Raw genomic sequence first — 17,886 nt, 5'->3', positions numbered from 1 at the left:
GCTTTTTTTTATCAGTTAACAGGGTAAAGAGGAATCACACGCTTTTCTATGAGTTAGTGTGGGTATCAAGATTCATAAGTTTTTTATGAGTTGGAGGAATAAGCAGAACTTTTCAGAGTTTCTATTGGTGGTAAGAAGCAGGAATCACTGTTTATCCTTTGTGTGAGTGGAGCAGAATTCCTACACTTTCTGTACAAGGAGGAAGAAGCAGGACTCACAGGCTTTCTTGATAAGTGAGCAGGAAGCACCACTCACATGAGCTCAGCATAAAGGGGAGGAGGAAGCAGGACTCACAGGAGCTTAGCAAAAGGGGGAGGAGGAAGCAGGACACACAGGAGCTCAGCAAAAGGGGGAAGAGGAAGCAGGACTCACAGGAGCTCCGCATAAGGGGGAGGAGGAAGCAGGACACAGGAGCTCAGCAAAAGGGGGAGGAGGAAGCAGGACTCACCGGAGCTCAGCATAAGGGGGAGGAGGAAGCAGGACACACAGGAGCTAAGCAAAAGGGGGAGGAGGAAGCAGGACTCACAGGAGCTCAGCATAAGGGGACCAGGAAGCTGGACTCACATGAGCTCAGCATAAGGGGGAGGAGGAAGCAGGACTCACATGAGCTCAGCATAAGGCGGAGGAGGAAGCAGGACTCACAGGAGCTTAGCAAAAGGGGGAGGAGGAACTATGATTACAGGGTAAGGGGGAGGAGGAAACAGGACTTGCAAGTTTTTTTTCTAAAAGGGGGGATAGGAAAGTTCACTGGATATGGGTTGAAGGAAGAAGGAAGACTCGCTGGCTTTTTACAAATGTGGGAAGGGGAAGCAGGACTTACAGGTATCCTCTATGAATGGTGAGGGGAATGGTCTCCTAGGCTTTCACTATAAGTGGAAGCTGTGCTTTCAGTACTCATCCTTGCTATATCTGTCTAATATTGGCCTATAACTAATATCACAGTAACGCGCCCGCTTCTATAGGTGCTTGGTGGTCACCCAAATGTCGCTGATTCTGTAATATCACTTGGGGTAAATAATTTCCGTTATCTGCCATGTGAAACAATTCTCCCACCGTCCTAGTTCCAGTCCTCAGAAAACAATGCTGATTACATTTCTGATTTCATGTTTAATTCATGACATACTGACACACACCAAATACATTTACACTTCTGAACACAGGAAATTTATGTCAGACGCATGGTATAAGGAAGAAATAGAAGATAAGACGGCGGCTGCTCGCTACGTGTGACGTGTGAGCATCGCAGGGCTTAATGCGAGAAATGATGAAGCTTTTATTTTTCCAGTCTGCTGCAGGTAGAGTGTGAGATCAAAAAATAACCTGCGAAAGTCATCCCTGAATGTTGCTGAGCTCATCTTAAAGGTGTCATCCCTTCTATTACAAAATAGTTCTGAGACAGTTGAAAGGACTTTTCTAAGACCTCGACCTCACGGTGGTTAGCCGGTCAGTGTAGGTGATGGTCCTGGCCACTGGATGGACTGACCCTCTTATTCCACGCCTCCATCTTCTTCACGATTGAGAGCCAGTGGAGGTAATGTGTAGGGCTAAATCTCCAGCACATCCCACATCGGTCTGGTCTAGACTGCAAGAAGATCGAGAGGCCAGTGACGGCCTATCTTGACCGGTAACATAGGCGAGTTACTTCTGGACCAAAACTAAAATATAAGCTTGCGTGAAGTCAACTTCTGCTACTTTTGTTTTTGAAAAATTCTGATCCTCAATGCTGCCTTTTAAGGCCAATACGCCAGGCCAATGGCTGGGTCTTTGTTTTCCCGCTGCTGGATCTTGAAAGACCATGTGGGACGCCTGTGAGATCTGACAACTTGAGAGTTTGATGGATGATCACAAAAAAATATACGGCTCATATAATAGTGAGTAGAATTGTGTTGGGTGGTGATGGGGGCACTTGTTACACTTGTAGCATCACTATCAACCTGAACCTAAAAATAAGCCATATATCCAATTCTCTATCAAAAGATATTCACACTGGGAAATACCAGTGACCCCATTTAACCCCTTCTTGACTTGGTCACACCGCTACATCTTATTCCAGATGCCAGCTGTATTGTATACCTGACACCTGCCTCTAACCTATGCTAGCTCATATCACTGCTTTTGTTAACCATTTAGCTGCTGCTGCCAGTCTCTGTCTGCCATTTATATGGATCCTATCGACATTCGTGCTCTTTCATGTGCATATCAATCCCAGTAACGCCATCTCAGGGTACTGATGCACTACTATGGCAGTTGAGGACCTTCTGAAGGCACACGTTGCTTCCATCTTTGTATCTCTAATAGGTCAAACCTGAAACATTTTCATTGTATATTAAAACCTATAGCCGTCTTTGGAGACTAAAAAAGTAAAAATGGGGATTAGTTTTTTTTAAAATATTGAAAAAAAAACAAAAACCTTTTGCATCTGAAAGTTTCCGGTAATTGCTGATAAGTCCTGCACGTCGTCTTGGGGTAATTTTATGATAAATGTGCTTCACCTCTAATGCTGGTGGGTTTTCTCTCATGAATTGTTCACTTCTGGTCCTTCCACAAAATTTCTACAGGATTAAGGTCAGGACTGTGACTCGGCCATTCCCGAACTTTCATTCATTCTTCTGTAACCATTCCTTTGTGGCTTTGGATCGTTGTTTTGCTGCATGACCCCCAATCTCTTGAGATTCAGCTCATGTACAGATCTTCTCACATTTTCCTTTAGAGTTTGCAGGTATAATTCAGAGCTTACCTTTGCATAAATGCTGATAGCCGACCTGGCCTAGGTGCAGCAAAACCTGCCCAAACCCTGATTCTACCTCCCACCACCGTGTGTCACATGTGATATGGGGGTTATTATGCTGTAATGTAGAGTTTTTCTTCCTTTAAACATAACACTTCTCATTTAAATCATAAAGCTCTATTTTGGTCTCATTCGTCCTCAAAATACTATTCCAATAGCCTTCTGGCTTGTCCAGGTGAGCTTTATAAAACTGCAGAAGGGCAGCAATGTCCTTTTTGGAGAGCAGTAGCTTTCTCCTTGAAATCCTGCCCTGCAGACTGTTGTTGTTCAGTATCCTCCTGATGGGGGACTCAGGAACATTAATATTAGCTAATATGAAGTAGGCCTTTAGTCTCTTAGATATTACCTTGGGTTTCTTTGTGACCTTGCAGACAATTATAATGCTTTTTGAGTGGAGTGATCTTTGCTTGTCAATCACTCTTGGGGAATAATGGTCTTGAGTTTCCTGCCATCTGCACACAATCTGTCTGGTGGATTGGTGGAGTTCAAATTATTCAGAGATGGTTTTATAGCCTTTTTCAGGGTAATGAGTGTCAACAACTCTTCTTCTAAGGTCAGGATGATGTAGCCTCTGACAGAGACACCATCAGCCGGAGTCATTATTCTTCTCAGTCCACCTCCTCCATCGCCATAACACTCCATGTTCTACAGAAGCACAATTTTCATTTCTTCAATGACACTTGTTTCTGTTCTGATCTATAGAGACATAAACCACAGCACCCTGGGGGTTAAAAAGAATATAATACACCAGAACATCTTTTTCCAGTTGATTTATAGGAAGAGATGAACAACCAGCCTTTGCACTCAGAAGCCATTGGGCTAGCAAATTTATTTGCCTCTAATTAAATTTTTGGAGAAAATTCGACAAGACTGGCGACTTGGAATTTCAAACAATCCAACTCTACCATTAAGTTCAACCTTTCCTAATCTTTGCCGTTATGCAAATATTCTCCACTTAGCTTGGAAATATGGCACTTTTTGAATTTTCCTCTTGGTTTTGGATTATACAGAAGCATATGGATGTGCCTGCATGGCTCCATAGAAGTCTATGGATGCCACACTGTTAATATACAGCACATAGGATGGTACAATGTGCACGCTATTAGTCCTTATCAAGGGCAAAGAAAGGTCAAGTTATCACACTCTTCACTTTGCCTGTAGGTGAGATAGGGTAACATCAAATTGCGTTTTATATAAAAATTACTTTTGAAAGCCCGAAGGAAGGGCTCGACTATATAAAGCCATGCAAATGAATAATTTAAAACGAATGGAAAAAAAGGTGTAAAGCAATATTAATAGGAAGGCAGGGGAATTGCCGGGCTAAAAAGTTCACACCATTAAATGTATGCCCCATCTCTGTCGCACACCTAAGAGCTGGAGGGCGTCCGTCATGCGGAACAGAGCTACAGTATTTAATAATCGCCGCATCATATCTAGGGAACAGTGAAAAGCGAAATGAAATTTCCAAGTTCTGTTTTTTTCAACAGTTTAAAGGGACTCTTCCTTCAGAAAAGAATACTTTTATGGAAAATATTATATATATATATACACACACACACACACACACACACAGTTGTGGCCAAAAGTATTGACACCCCTGCAATTTTGTCAGATAATACTCAGTTTCTTCCTGAAAATAATTGCAATCACAAATTCTTTGGTATTATCATCTTCATTTAATTTGTCTTAAATGAAAAAACACAACAGAGAATGAAGCAAAAAGCAAAACATTGATCATTTCACACAAAACTCCAAAAATGGGCCAGACAAAAGTATTGGCACCCTCAGCCTAATACTTGGTTTCTTACAATGCTCTGCTGGAATTTTAGACCATTCTTCTTTGGCAAACTGCTCCAGGTCCCTGATATTAGAAGGGTGCCTTCTCCAAACTGCCATTTTTAGATCTCTCCACAGGTGTTCTATGGGATTCAGGTCTGGACTCATTGCTGGCCACCTTAGAAGTCTCCAGTGCTTTCTCTCAAACCATTTTCTAGTGCTTTTTGAAGTGTGTTTTGGGTCATTGTCCTGCTGGAAGACCCATGACCTCTGAGGGAGACCCAGCTTTCTCACACTGAGCCCTACATTATGCTGCAAAATTTGTTGGTAGTCTTCAGACTTCATAATGCCATGCACACGGTCAAGCAATCCAGTGCCAGAGGCAGCAAAGCAACCCCAAAACATCAGGGAACCTCCGCCATGTTTAACTGTAGGGACCATGTTTTTTCTTTGAATGCCTCTTTTTTTTTCTCCTGTAAACTCTATGTTGATGCCTTTGCCCAAAAACCTTTACTTTTATCTCATCTGACCAGAGAACATTCTTCCAAACTGTTTTAGGCTTTTTCAGGTAAGTTTTGGCAAACTCCAGCCTGGCTTTTTTATGTCTCGGGGTAAGAAGTGGGGTCTTCCTGGGTCTCCTACCATACTGTCCCTTTTCATTCAGACATCGATGGATAGTACGGGTTGACACTGTTGTACCCTCGGACGGCAGGGCAGCTTGAACTTGTTTGGATGTTAGTCGAGGTTCTTTATCCAACATCCGCACAATCTTGCGTTGAAATCTCTTGTCAATTTTTCTTTTCCGTCCACATCTAGGGAGGTTAGCCACAGTGCCATGGGCTTTACACTTCTTGATGACACTGTGCACGGTAGACACAGAAACATTCAGGTCTTTGGAGATGGACTTGTAGCCTTGAGATTGCTCATGCTTCCTCACAATTTGGTTTCTCACGTCCTCAGACAGTTCTTTGTTCTTCTTTCTTTTCTCCATGATCAATGTGGTGCACACAAGGACACAGGACAGAGGTTGAGTCAACTTTAATCCATGTTAACTGGCTGCAAGTGTGATTTAGTTATTGCCAACACCTGTTGGGTGCCACAGGTAAGTTACAGGTGCTGTTAATTACACAAATTAGAGAAGCATCACATGATTTTTCGAACAGTGCCAATACTTTTGTCCACCCTCTTTTTTATGTTTGGTGTGGAATTATATCCAATTTGGCTTTAGGACAATTCTTTTTGTGTTTTTTCATTTAAGACAAATTAAATGAAGATAATAATAACAAAGAATTTGTGTTTGCAATCATTTTCAGGAAGAAACTGAGTATTATCTGACAGAATTGCAGGGGTGTCAATACTTTTGGCCACAACTGTAGATATATATATATTTATACTTTTTGTGGAAAAAATATATGTAGACTGTACATATATTTATTTTCAGAACTTTTACTTTTAGTTTCAGTAGTTCTGTGCATATAAAAATATAAACAAAATGTTCCTCTTTTCTGGCAGCGATCACAAAGAGACAAAAGACCTGAAAGGGAAAGCAGGGCTGTAATATAATTGTATCATAATAGTAGGTGGAGGATTGGAATGACGGATGGATTGACAGCATAATATCAAATCAGGAACGCAGGGTCAAAATAGCACAAACATACTCCAGGCACTTGTCCCACAATTTTGTAGATTAGAAATAGTCTTTGAAGTGATGATTTCTGGGAATGGAAGACAGTGACAACCAAAGCGTGTGTAATATCAATATAGTAACTGTGGGGGCGGTGGGTGGTTTCATCTGCTGGCCTGAGAACGCATGGACCAGGGATCATCCCACTGAATGCCCGCTCTCCTTTCCCAGTGGGCATGGCACTACTCAGACATCACAAGGTGAGGGTAACACAGTGTGGCAATGATTTATTGAACCACAAAACAGACAGATAACACATAGAACAGTCCCAGCAAAATACCCCAAGATGGTGCAAATTACAGAGACTCACCCGTCCACTGACTCGCCTGGATTAGAGCAGCTGCGACTTCGGGGCTTCCAAGGCCAAATACCCCACAAGTTGCATGCACAGAGAGGAGGTAATGACAAGCTTAGGACATTGACCGAGAGCAGTGAGATCCCAATTGACCTGATTGTCCTAACCTGGATTCTTCAAGATGTCGCTGAGGGTTCAGCGATGGTCCATAAAGGAGATCTGTGTTCTTCCAGCTGAGGCTATGGTCCCCTAAGCTGATATCCTGTAGAATGTTTCAGGACATGTTTTTGTAAAACATAAATCTCTCTGAATCAGAGGCATATCCTCTTATATAGTTCACAACTGTATTTCAAGATTTCAAGCCATCATCCACCGGTCAGGGTTGGGGGTGAGATGAGTTTAACTCAATTTTTGAGTATTTAATAAATCTACATAGTTCATCCATCTCTGTTTTGCAGGTCAACAAGCCACAGGAAATACACAATGGTCAATCAACATATTTAGCAAATATTTTTTGTTCAATTACCCTGCGTGCCTGTCTTGCATAGGAGCAGTATTACAGTAGTTACCGTTGTGCCGAAAAGTTTACATACCCCGGCAGAAGTCTTGCTTTCTTGGCCTTTTTCAGAGAATATGAATGATAACACCAAAACGTTTTCTCCACTCATGGTTAGTGGTTGGGTGAAGCCATTTATTATCAAACTACTGTGTTTTCTTTCTTTAAATCATAACGACAACCCAAAACATCCACATGGCCCTGATCAAAAGTTCATATACCCCATTTCTTAATACTGTGTATTGTCCCCTCTAACATCAATGACAGCTTGAAGTCTTTTGTGGTAGTTGTGGATGAGGTTCTTTATTTTCTCATATGGTAAAGCTGCCCACTCTTGGCAAAAAGCCTCCAGTTCCTGTAAATTCCTGGGCTGTCTATCATGAACTGCGCACTTGAGATCTCCCCAGAGTGGCTCAATGATACTGAGGTGAGGAGACTGAGATGGCCACTCCAGAACTTTCACTTTTTTCTGCTGTAGCCAATTACAGGTTGACTTGGCCTTGTGTTTTGGATCGTTGTCATGTTGGAGCATTCAAGTACGTCCCATGCGCATCTTCCGGGCTGATGACTGCAAATGTACCTCCAGTATTTGCTGATAAAGTGTTGCATTCACCCGTCCTTTCATCATAGGCCTTGTTGACCTCTCTTCAAATGTAACGTTTATGGTTGTGGCCAAAAAGTAAAATTTTGATCTCATCACTTCAAATTACCTTGTTCCAGAAGTTTTGAGACTGATCTCTGTGCTGTTTTGCATATTGTAGGCAAAATAAATTGTGACAGTAATGGCTTTCTTCTGGTGACTTGACCATGCATCCCATTTTTCTTCAAATGCCTCCTTATTATGCATCTTGAAACAGCCACACCACTAGTTTTCAGAGAGTCCAGTATTTCAGCTGATGTTATTTTGGGGTTTTCTTGCATCCCGAACAATTTTCCTGGCAGTTATGGATAAAATCTTTGTTGGTCTACCTGACCGTGGTTTTGTTTTTACAGAACCTCTGATTTTCCATTTATTAATCACAGTTTGAACACTGTTGACTGGCATTATCAATTCCTTGGAGACCTTTTTGTATCCCTTTCCTGTTTTATATAGTTCAACTAAGTTTTCCCATAGATCCGTTGACAATTATTTTGCTTTCCCCATCACTCACAATTCAGAAACGTCAGTGGCTGGATGAAAGATGCAAGAGTCTGTCTGGATCTCAGAAACTCGAACCTATTTGTGCCAAGTTCTGTGCATGTTATCAGGCCAAAATTATCAGGGTATTTGAACTTTTGATCAGGGTTATTTGGATGTTTTGGATTGTCATTATGATTTAAAAAGAGAAAACACATTAGTTTGACAATAAATGGCTTCAACCAACCACTAACCATGAGTGGAGAAAAAGTGCTGGTGTTATCATTCATATTCTCTGAAAATCAGCAAGAAAGCAAAAATTTGGCCAGGGTATGTAAACTTTTGAGCACAACTGTATAATCTTGTAAATAGGAGCAGTATTATAGTAGCTTTATTCTTGTACATAGGGGCAGTATTCTAGTAGTTATATTCTTGTACATAGGGGCAGTATTATAGTAGTTATATTCTTGTACATAGGAGCAGTATTATAGTAGTTATATTCTTGTACATAGGGGGCAGTATTATAGTAGTTATATTCTTGTACATAGGGGCAGTATTATAGTAGTTATATTCATGTATATAGGAGCAGTATTATAGTAGTTATATTCTTGTACATAGGGGCAGTATTATAGTAGTTATATTCTTGTACATAGGGGCATTATTGTAGTAGTTATATTCTTGAAAATAAGGGGCTGTATTATAGTAGTTATATTCTTGTACATAGGAGCTGTATTATAGTAGTTATATTCTTGTACATAAGGGGCTGTATTATAGTAGTTATATTCTTGTACATAGGGGCAGTATTATAGTAGTTATATTCTTGTACATAGGAGGCAGTATTATAGTAGTTATATTCTTGTACATAGGAGCAGTATTATAGTAGTTATATTCTTGTACATAGGGGCAGTATTATAGTAGTTATATTCTTGTACATAGGGGCAGTATTATAGTAGTTATATTCTTGTTCATAGGAGCAGTATTATAGTAGTTATATTCTTGTACATAGGAGCAGTATTATAGTAGTTATATTCTTGTAAATAAGGGGCTGTATTATAGTAGTTATATTCTTGTACATAGGGGCAGTATTATAGTAGTCATATTCATGTATATAGGAGCAGTATTATAGTAGTTATATTCTTGTATATAGGGGCAGTATTATAGTAGTTATATTCTTGTACATAGGAGCAGTATTATAGTAGTTATATTCTTGTACATAAGGGGCTGTATTATAGTAGTTATATTCTTGTACATAGGGGCAGTATTATAGTAGTTATATTCATGTATATAGGAGTAGTATTATAGTAGTTATATTCTTGTACATAGGAGCAGTATTATAGTAGTTATATTCTTGTACATAAGGGGCTGTATTATAGTAGTTATATTCTTGTACATAGGGGCAGTATTATAGTAGTTATATTCATGTATATAGGAGCAGTATTATAGTAGTTATATTCTTGTATATAGGGGCAGTATTATAGTAGTTATATTCTTGTACATAGGAGCAGTATTATAGTAGTTATATTCTTGTACATAGGAGCAGTATTATAGTAGTTATATTCTTGTACATAGGAGCAGTATTATAGTAGTTATATTCTTGTACATAGGAGCAGTATTATAGTAGTTATATTCTTGTACATAAGGGGCTGTATTATAGTAGTTATATTCTTGTACATAGGGGCAGTATTATAGTAGTTATATTCATGTATATAGGAGCAGTATTATAGTAGTTATATTCTTGTATATAGGGGCAGTATTATAGTAGTTATATTCTTGTACATAGGAGCAGTATTATAGTAGTTATATTCTTGTAAATAAGGGGCTGTATTATAGTAGTTATATTCTTGTACATAGGGGCAGTATTATAGTAGTCATATTCATGTATATAGGAGCAGTATTATAGTAGTTATATTCTTGTATATAGGGGCAGTATTATAGTAGTTATATTCTTGTACATAGGAGCAGTATTATAGTAGTTATATTCTTGTACATAAGGGGCTGTATTATAGTAGTTATATTCTTGTACATAGGGGCAGTATTATAGTAGTTATATTCATGTATATAGGAGCAGTATTATAGTAGTTATATTCTTGTATATAGGGGCAGTATTATAGTAGTTATATTCTTGTACATAGGAGCAGTATTATAGTAGTTATATTCTTGTAAATAAGGGGCTGTATTATAGTAGTTATATTCTTGTACATAGGGGCAGTATTATAGTAGTCATATTCATGTATATAGGAGCAGTATTATAGTAGTTATATTCTTGTATATAGGGGCAGTATTATAGTAGTTATATTCTTGTACATAGGAGCAGTATTATAGTAGTTATATTCTTGTACATAAGGGGCTGTATTATAGTAGTTATATTCTTGTACATAGGGGCAGTATTATAGTAGTTATATTCATGTATATAGGAGTAGTATTATAGTAGTTATATTCTTGTACATAGGAGCAGTATTATAGTAGTTATATTCTTGTACATAAGGGGCTGTATTATAGTAGTTATATTCTTGTACATAGGGGCAGTATTATAGTAGTTATATTCATGTATATAGGAGCAGTATTATAGTAGTTATATTCTTGTATATAGGGGCAGTATTATAGTAGTTATATTCTTGTACATAGGAGCAGTATTATAGTAGTTATATTCTTGTACATAGGAGCAGTATTATAGTAGTTATATTCTTGTACATAGGAGCAGTATTATAGTAGTTATATTCTTGTACATAGGAGCAGTATTATAGTAGTTATATTCTTGTACATAAGGGGCTGTATTATAGTAGTTATATTCTTGTACATAGGGGCAGTATTATAGTAGTTATATTCATGTATATAGGAGCAGTATTATAGTAGTTATATTCTTGTATATAGGGGCAGTATTATAGTAGTTATATTCTTGTACATAGGAGCAGTATTATAGTAGTTATATTCATGTATATAGGAGCAGTATTATAGTAGTTATATTCTTGTACATAGGAGCAGTATTATAGTAGTTATATTCTTGTACATAAGGGGCTGTATTATAGTAGTTATATTCTTGTACATAGGGGCAGTATTATAGTAGTTATATTCATGTATATAGGAGCAGTATTATAGTAGTTATATTCTTGTACATAGGGGCTGTATTATAGTAGTTATTGTGGCGAACAGCCCACCGCTGTTCGCAAATACGTGAACGAACGGGGGTCCCGCTGCCACCAAAATGTTACGGGCAGCGGACCCTGTGTCACCAATATGTCACAATCCCACCACTGACGCGGGTGTATCAGCGGACCGAGGGACGCGACACACTGCCGGCACACAGCTATCACAGGCACAGTGGGAGCTTATCTTAGTTATCCCACCACTGGCACCATGTGACAAAAATATCCAGCAAGCTTATCTTGCTCTAACAATTTGCCGCAGGGGGGGTTATTTTGGATGCCCGCCACTGCTATAACCTTCTACGAACTGCGGGGATTTATGTATTTCCCACTTTCTCAGTTCCACTTTGGAACTCGCAGCTCTCCGGCGCCCCCCTTACCCTCAGGTCAGTCAAGGAACTGCACCTAGGATAATTAGTCGCCGGACGGGCTGCTTGTTGTGAACCGGCGGTTAGGCTACTGCAGTGAGGGAATTATCAATGCTGTGGCCGCAGCCCCTCATTCAGCAATATAAGACCCTTCTGGACTGCCAACTAGCCGCAACAACCGTACACAACGCGCTGCCACGAGCTCCTGGTTTCTCCGCTTAAGTTATAGACTCGAGAGGGGTTCGAAGCCAACCCGAACAGTAGCGTAATTATCTAACAAAGGCGCTTAGTTAGTTTCTTAGAGCATGGAGATAAACTGAATAATTTTATCATTTATTTCCCAAAATGAGGGCAATGATTACAGATAAAAGTTGCTATAAAGTTGAGACATTCCATATGTACAGTTACAAATATGAAGCAAAAGAATGGATGAAAGCGGAAAGTACACTCACGGTTGTTCATGACTCTTTAGGCAAAACCATGTGGCTGAGTGGGGGATGGGCTGCTTAACCAAACATCCCCGTTCATCTGCACGTGTGTGACATCACCGAAAGGGGCAGTCTGGGGAAGTCCTACCTCCCTCCCTCCAAGTTATCATTTGGCTACAAAACTTATGAAGATCATAACTCTATGGGGGCAGCTAGTATGAACTCACCAGTGGTATCATGTTTCCCAGCATAATGAGCTCATCAAGAAAACATCAAGAATGCACGAGATAGAACCCTGCATTTGGGCGCAACCCATATCTCAGTCTCTGGACGTCCGAGGACTTCGCAAAAGCCACCACAGCGAAGCTGGGACTGCTCAGATCACAAAAATATGATTGTTCTGTCTCTGCTATGTATGGTTTTTGCAATGCGGTCTCTTAAAGTTCTACTCCACCGCATGGCCTTAGACAAAGGATTTCCTGTAGCTGTGCAGGGGGGGGGAGAAGAATTCTACACTGAGGCTTCGGGTTTCAAGTTTCACAGTTCTCTGCACATGAAGACACTGGTGTGTGTGGAGAGAAGGGAAGGAGGGTTTGTGTGTGGTGCTGCAAAGCTGGCAGCCTACAATGTCATAGAGTGGAGGATTTCTCGAAAAATCTTTTACAGACAAAACGTCATACTTCACAGACATTGTATATCACAGTTATATTCATGTATATACGAGCAGTATTATAGTAGTTGTATTCTTGTACATAGGGGGCAGTATTATAGTAGTTATATTCTTGTACATAGGGGGCAGTATTATAGTAGTTATATTCTTGTCCATAGGGGGCAGTATTATAGTAGTTATATTCTTGTACATAGGAGCAGTATTATAGTAGTTATATTCTTGTACATAGGGGGCAGTATTATAGTAGTTATATTCTTGTACATAGGAGCAGTATTATAGTAGTTATATTCTTGTACATAGGGGGCAGTATTATAGTAGTTATATTCTTGTACATAGGAGCAGTATTATAGTAGTTATATTCTTGTACATAGGGGGCAGTATTATAGTAGTTATATTCTTGTACATAGGGAGCAGTATTATAGTAGTTATATTCTTGTACATAGGGAGCAGTATTATAGTAGTTATATTCTTGTACATAGGGGCAGTATTATAGTAGTTATATTCTTGTACATAGGAGCATAGAATCATAGAATCATAGAATCATAGAATCGTAGAGTTGGAAGGGACCTCCTGGGCCATCTGGTCCAACCCCCTGCTCAAAGCAGGATTCGCTAAATCATCCCAGTCAGATGTCTGTCCAGCCTCTGTTTGAAGACTTCCATTGAAGGAGAACTCACTACTTCTCGTGGCAGCTTGTTCCACTCATTGATCACTCTAACTGTCAAAAAGTTTTTTCTAATATCTAATCTGTGTCTCCTCCCATTCAGTTTCATCCCATTGCTTCTAGTCTTTCCTTGGGCAAATGAGAATAAAGTTGATCCTTCTACAATGTGACAGCCCTTTAGATATTTGTAGACAGCTATTAAGTCTCCTCTCAGTCTTCTCTTTTGCAAACTAAACATTCCCAAATCCTGCAACCTTTCCTCATAAGACAGGGTTTGCAGACCGGTCACCATTCTGGTCGCTCTTTTCTGAACTTGCTCCAGTTTGTTGATGTCTTTTTTAAAATGTGGTGCCCAAAACTGGACACAATATTCCAGATGAGGTCTGACCAAAGAGGAGTAGAGGGAAATAATGACTTCACGTGATCTAGACTGTATGCTTCTGTTAATACATCCTAGAATTGCATTTGCCTTTTTTGCTGCTGTATCACACTGTTGACTCATATTCAGTCTGTGATCTATTAGTATACCCAAGTCTTTTTCACATGTGCTGTCACTTAGCCCTATTCCTCCCATTCTATATATGCTTTTTTCATTTTTATTGCCCAGATGTAGTACTTTGCATTTCTCCCTGTTAAAAACCATTCTGTTAGTTGCTGCCCACTTCTCCAGTTTATTTAAATCTTTTTGAATCCTCTCTCTCTCTTCTCTAGTATTAGCTATCCCTCCTAGCTTTGTGTCATCAGCAAATTTAATCAGTTTACCCTCAATTCCTTCATCTAAATCATTGATAAAGATGTTGAACAATACAGGGCCCAGGACAGAGCCCTGTGGTACCCCACTTGAGACATTCCTCCAACTGGATGTGCAGCCATTTACGACCACTCTTTGGGTCCGATCACTAAGCCAGTTATGAATCCACCTAACAGTTGCCTTGTCCATTCCATACTTAGTCAGTATTCCATACTTAGCAGCAGTATTACAGTAGTTATATTCTTGTACATAGGGAGCAGTAGAGTTGAGCGAAACGGGTCGAAAAATTTCAAAAGTCGCCGACTTTTGGCAAAGTCGGGTTTCATGAAACGAAACCCGACCCTAGGATGAGGTCGGCCACGAGGTCGGCGACTTACGCACCAAAGTCGCGTTTCAAAAGTTTGTTTTGCGCTCTTTTTCAGCCAATCAGGATCCACGGACACTGTGGGCAACGTGATGACATAGGCAGGGGTCACCACCATCTTTCAGAAGGGCATGCAAGTGATTGGCTTGCTTTGGTGGGCGTCACAGGGGGTATAAAAGGGCGTGCACGCCGACCGCCATCTTACTTCTGCCGATCTCAGTATAGGGAGAGGTTGCTGCTGATTCTGTAGGGAGAGCATTAGGCAGGGAAGAAGACAAAAAAACTGCTTCTGCTGCTAGCGATTTGGCCTGCACAACACACCAGTCACTGTGTGTGCAGTGCAAGGGGAGGCTATATAGTGGTGTATCAGTGGTGTTGGTTGTTGGGCTGCCTTCTAAGGCTTCCTGACATTCCTGCATTGCTGTTTACCCACTGCTCCGCAAACTGCTTTTTTAAAAGCAATCCCAATTTTTCTTTTTTGTCCTGCTGAGAAGAAAAAAAAACTGCTTCTGCTGCTAGCAATTTGGCCTGCACAACACACCAGTCAATGTGTGTGCGGTGCAAGGGGAGGCTATATTGTGGTGTATCAGTGGTGTTGGTTGTTGGGCTGCCTTTTAAGGCTTCCTGACAGGCTGGCATTGCTGTTTACCCACTGCTCTGCAAACTGCTTTTTTAAAAGCAATCCAATCTCCCTTATCCTCTAGTCACTTTGGTCACAGCTGTGCCATCGAGCCTGTCACATAGCGCTCAGATATTCATTGGGCCTCACACAATCCAAAAGTGTCCAGTGTCCAAAAGTGTGTGCAGAGATTCAAAATCTCCCTTATCCTCTAGTCACTTTGGTCACAGCTGTGCCATCGAGCCTGTCACATAGCGCTCAGATATTCATTGGGCCTCACACAATCCAAAAGTGTCCAGTGTCCAAAAGTGTGTGCAGAGATTCAAAATCTCCCTTATCCTCTAGTCACTTTGGTCACAGCTGTGCCATCGAGCCTGTCACATAGCGCTCAGATATTCATTGGGCCTCACACAATCCAAAAGTGTCCAGTGTCCAAAAGTGTGTGCAGAGATTCAAAATCTCCCTTATCCTCTAGTCACTTTGGTCACAGCTATGCCATCGAGCCTGTCACATAGCGCTCAGATATTCATTGGGCCTCACACAATCCAAAAGTGTCCAGTGTCCAAAAGTGTGTGCAGAGATTCAAAATCTCCCTTATCCTCTAGTCACTTTGGTCACAGCTGTGCCATCGAGCCTGTCACATAGCGCTCAGATATTCATTGGGCCTCACACAATCCAAAAGTGTCCAGTGTCCAAAAGCGTGTGCAGAGATTCAAAATCTCCCTTATCCTCTAGTCACTTTGGTCACAGCTGTGCCATCGAGCCTGTCACAAAGCGCTCAGATATTCATTGGGCCTCACACAATCCAAAAGTGTCCAGTGTCCAAAAGTGTGTGCAGAGATTCAAAATCTCCCTTATCCTCTAGTCACTTTGGTCACAGCTGTGCCATCGAGCCTGTCACATAGCGCTCAGATATTCATTGGGCCTCACACAATCCAAAAGTGTCCAGTGTCTAAAAGTGTGTGCAGAGATTCAAAATCTCCCTTATCCTCTAGTCACTTTGGTCACAGCTGTGCCATCGAGCCTGTCACATAGCGCTCAGATATTCATTGGGCCTCACACAATCCAAAAGTGTCCAGTGTCCACAAGTGTCTCCAGAAATTCAAAATCTCCCCTGTCCTATAGACACCTTGTACCTTGTTTTACATTACTATATAGTTTGTTGGATTTTGTCTACATTTCTACCAAAAATGAGGAAGGCTGGTGGAAGAGGCCGTGGAATTGGGCGGGGGTTGGCAGCTGGTAATGATGATGTTGGTGGTGGATCTGATGGTAGTGGCAAGAGCAAAATAGGACCGAATGCAGGAGGTGTTGAGCCTGCATCATCGTCTGGCTACATAAGGCCTCGAACGCTTAGTTTTCTAGGAGTTGGCACACCGCTTTTAAAGCCAGAGTATCAGGAAAAAGTTTTGTCTTACATTGCTGACTCAGCCTCCAGCTCTATCGCCTCCTCTTCTTCAGTTGTAAAAAGTAAAAGCACTGAGTCGTCATTGGAGGCTCATGTTCATGAACCACACCTTTCCTTGTGTCCTTCACCCCAACCAAGATTGAAGGATGACGCAGGCCATACTACTGATTACTCCATGGAGCTGTTTTCACATACCATGCCTGGATTATCAAGTGAAATGGTGAATTACCCAGGCCAAGATGAATCTGACATGGAGTGCACTGATGCACAGCCGCTGATGGATGATTCTGCTGGTACATTCACTCAGAGCACTACATTGTCCTCGCAGTGTACAGAGCCAGATTCTGACCCTGATGAGACTCAGGTGCCCCTTCCCGCACACTATACCACCATACACGGTGACACAGAGGAAGGTGCACATGACATAGAAGAGGAGGTGATGGATGACCCAGTTGTTGACCCAGATTGGCATCCATTGGGGGAAGAGGGTGCTGCTTCCAATAGCTCAGATGAGGAGCATCCACAGCAGACATCGCAACAGCTGTTATCTGGCAGGCCCGGAGCACTCCAAAGACAGCTTCCAAACATCAAAAGAGTTGCTGGACAGCTTGTCCAGAGGGTCAAAAGATCACAGCGTGCTAGGCCGCAAAATGTCTGCCAAAGTAGGAAGAGTGCAGTGTGGCACTTTTTTGAACAAAATCCTCATGATCAGGCCAAGGTTATCTGTAAGAAGTGCGCAAAGACCTTTAGCCGAGGGAAAAATCTGAAAAATTTGAATACCAGTTGCATGCTTAGACATTTAACCAGCATGCACTTGCAAGCGTGGACACAACACCAAACCTCAAGTGCCACATGTGCAACTGATCACAACGAAGGTAGTCAGCAACGCTACATTGTTTCCCCCACTGTAAGCCCACCGGTTAGCACAGCAGCAAATGTTGAGGTGTCATTGCAATGCCACAGCAGTCAGAGAATCCCACTGTTATATCAACGAAAGACTGATTCTAGGCCATCAGAAAGAACAACAACTCCATCACCATCATCAACCCTCTCTCAGTCCGCCCTGTCCACCGCTACTTCCACCATATGCAGCTCTCAAGTCCAGCTCACCCTCCCAGACACTATGAGTAGGTCAAGAAAGTACTCAGTCTCTCATCCGCGTACACTGGGTTTGAACGCCCACATTGCCAAACTAATCTCGTTTGAGAAGATGCCCTTTCGGTTCGTGGAAAGCGCAGCTTTCCGCGAACTCATG

General features: G+C 41.2%; 1 long non-coding RNA gene across 1 annotated transcript; it reads right to left on the bottom strand.

Moving 5' to 3' along the window:
• Positions 1–1,087: 1,087 nt before the first annotated feature.
• Positions 1,088–12,223, bottom strand: LOC141091481 (uncharacterized). Its single transcript, XR_012232523.1, has 2 exons — positions 12,180–12,223; positions 1,088–3,484 (listed from the first exon to the last, which is right to left on the bottom strand). It is a non-coding gene; the product is annotated as an uncharacterized lncRNA (long non-coding RNA).
• Between the last annotated feature and the right edge of the window lie 5,663 nt (positions 12,224–17,886).

Source organism: Dendrobates tinctorius, unplaced genomic scaffold (assembly GCF_039654945.1).
Source record: "Dendrobates tinctorius isolate UK_male_01 unplaced genomic scaffold, ASM3965494v1 ptg000054l, whole genome shotgun sequence".
Classification (NCBI taxonomy): Eukaryota; Metazoa; Chordata; class Amphibia; order Anura; family Dendrobatidae; genus Dendrobates; species Dendrobates tinctorius.
The sequence above is the reverse complement of the archived record's forward strand: the minus strand, read 5'-3'. Positions and strand labels throughout refer to the sequence as shown.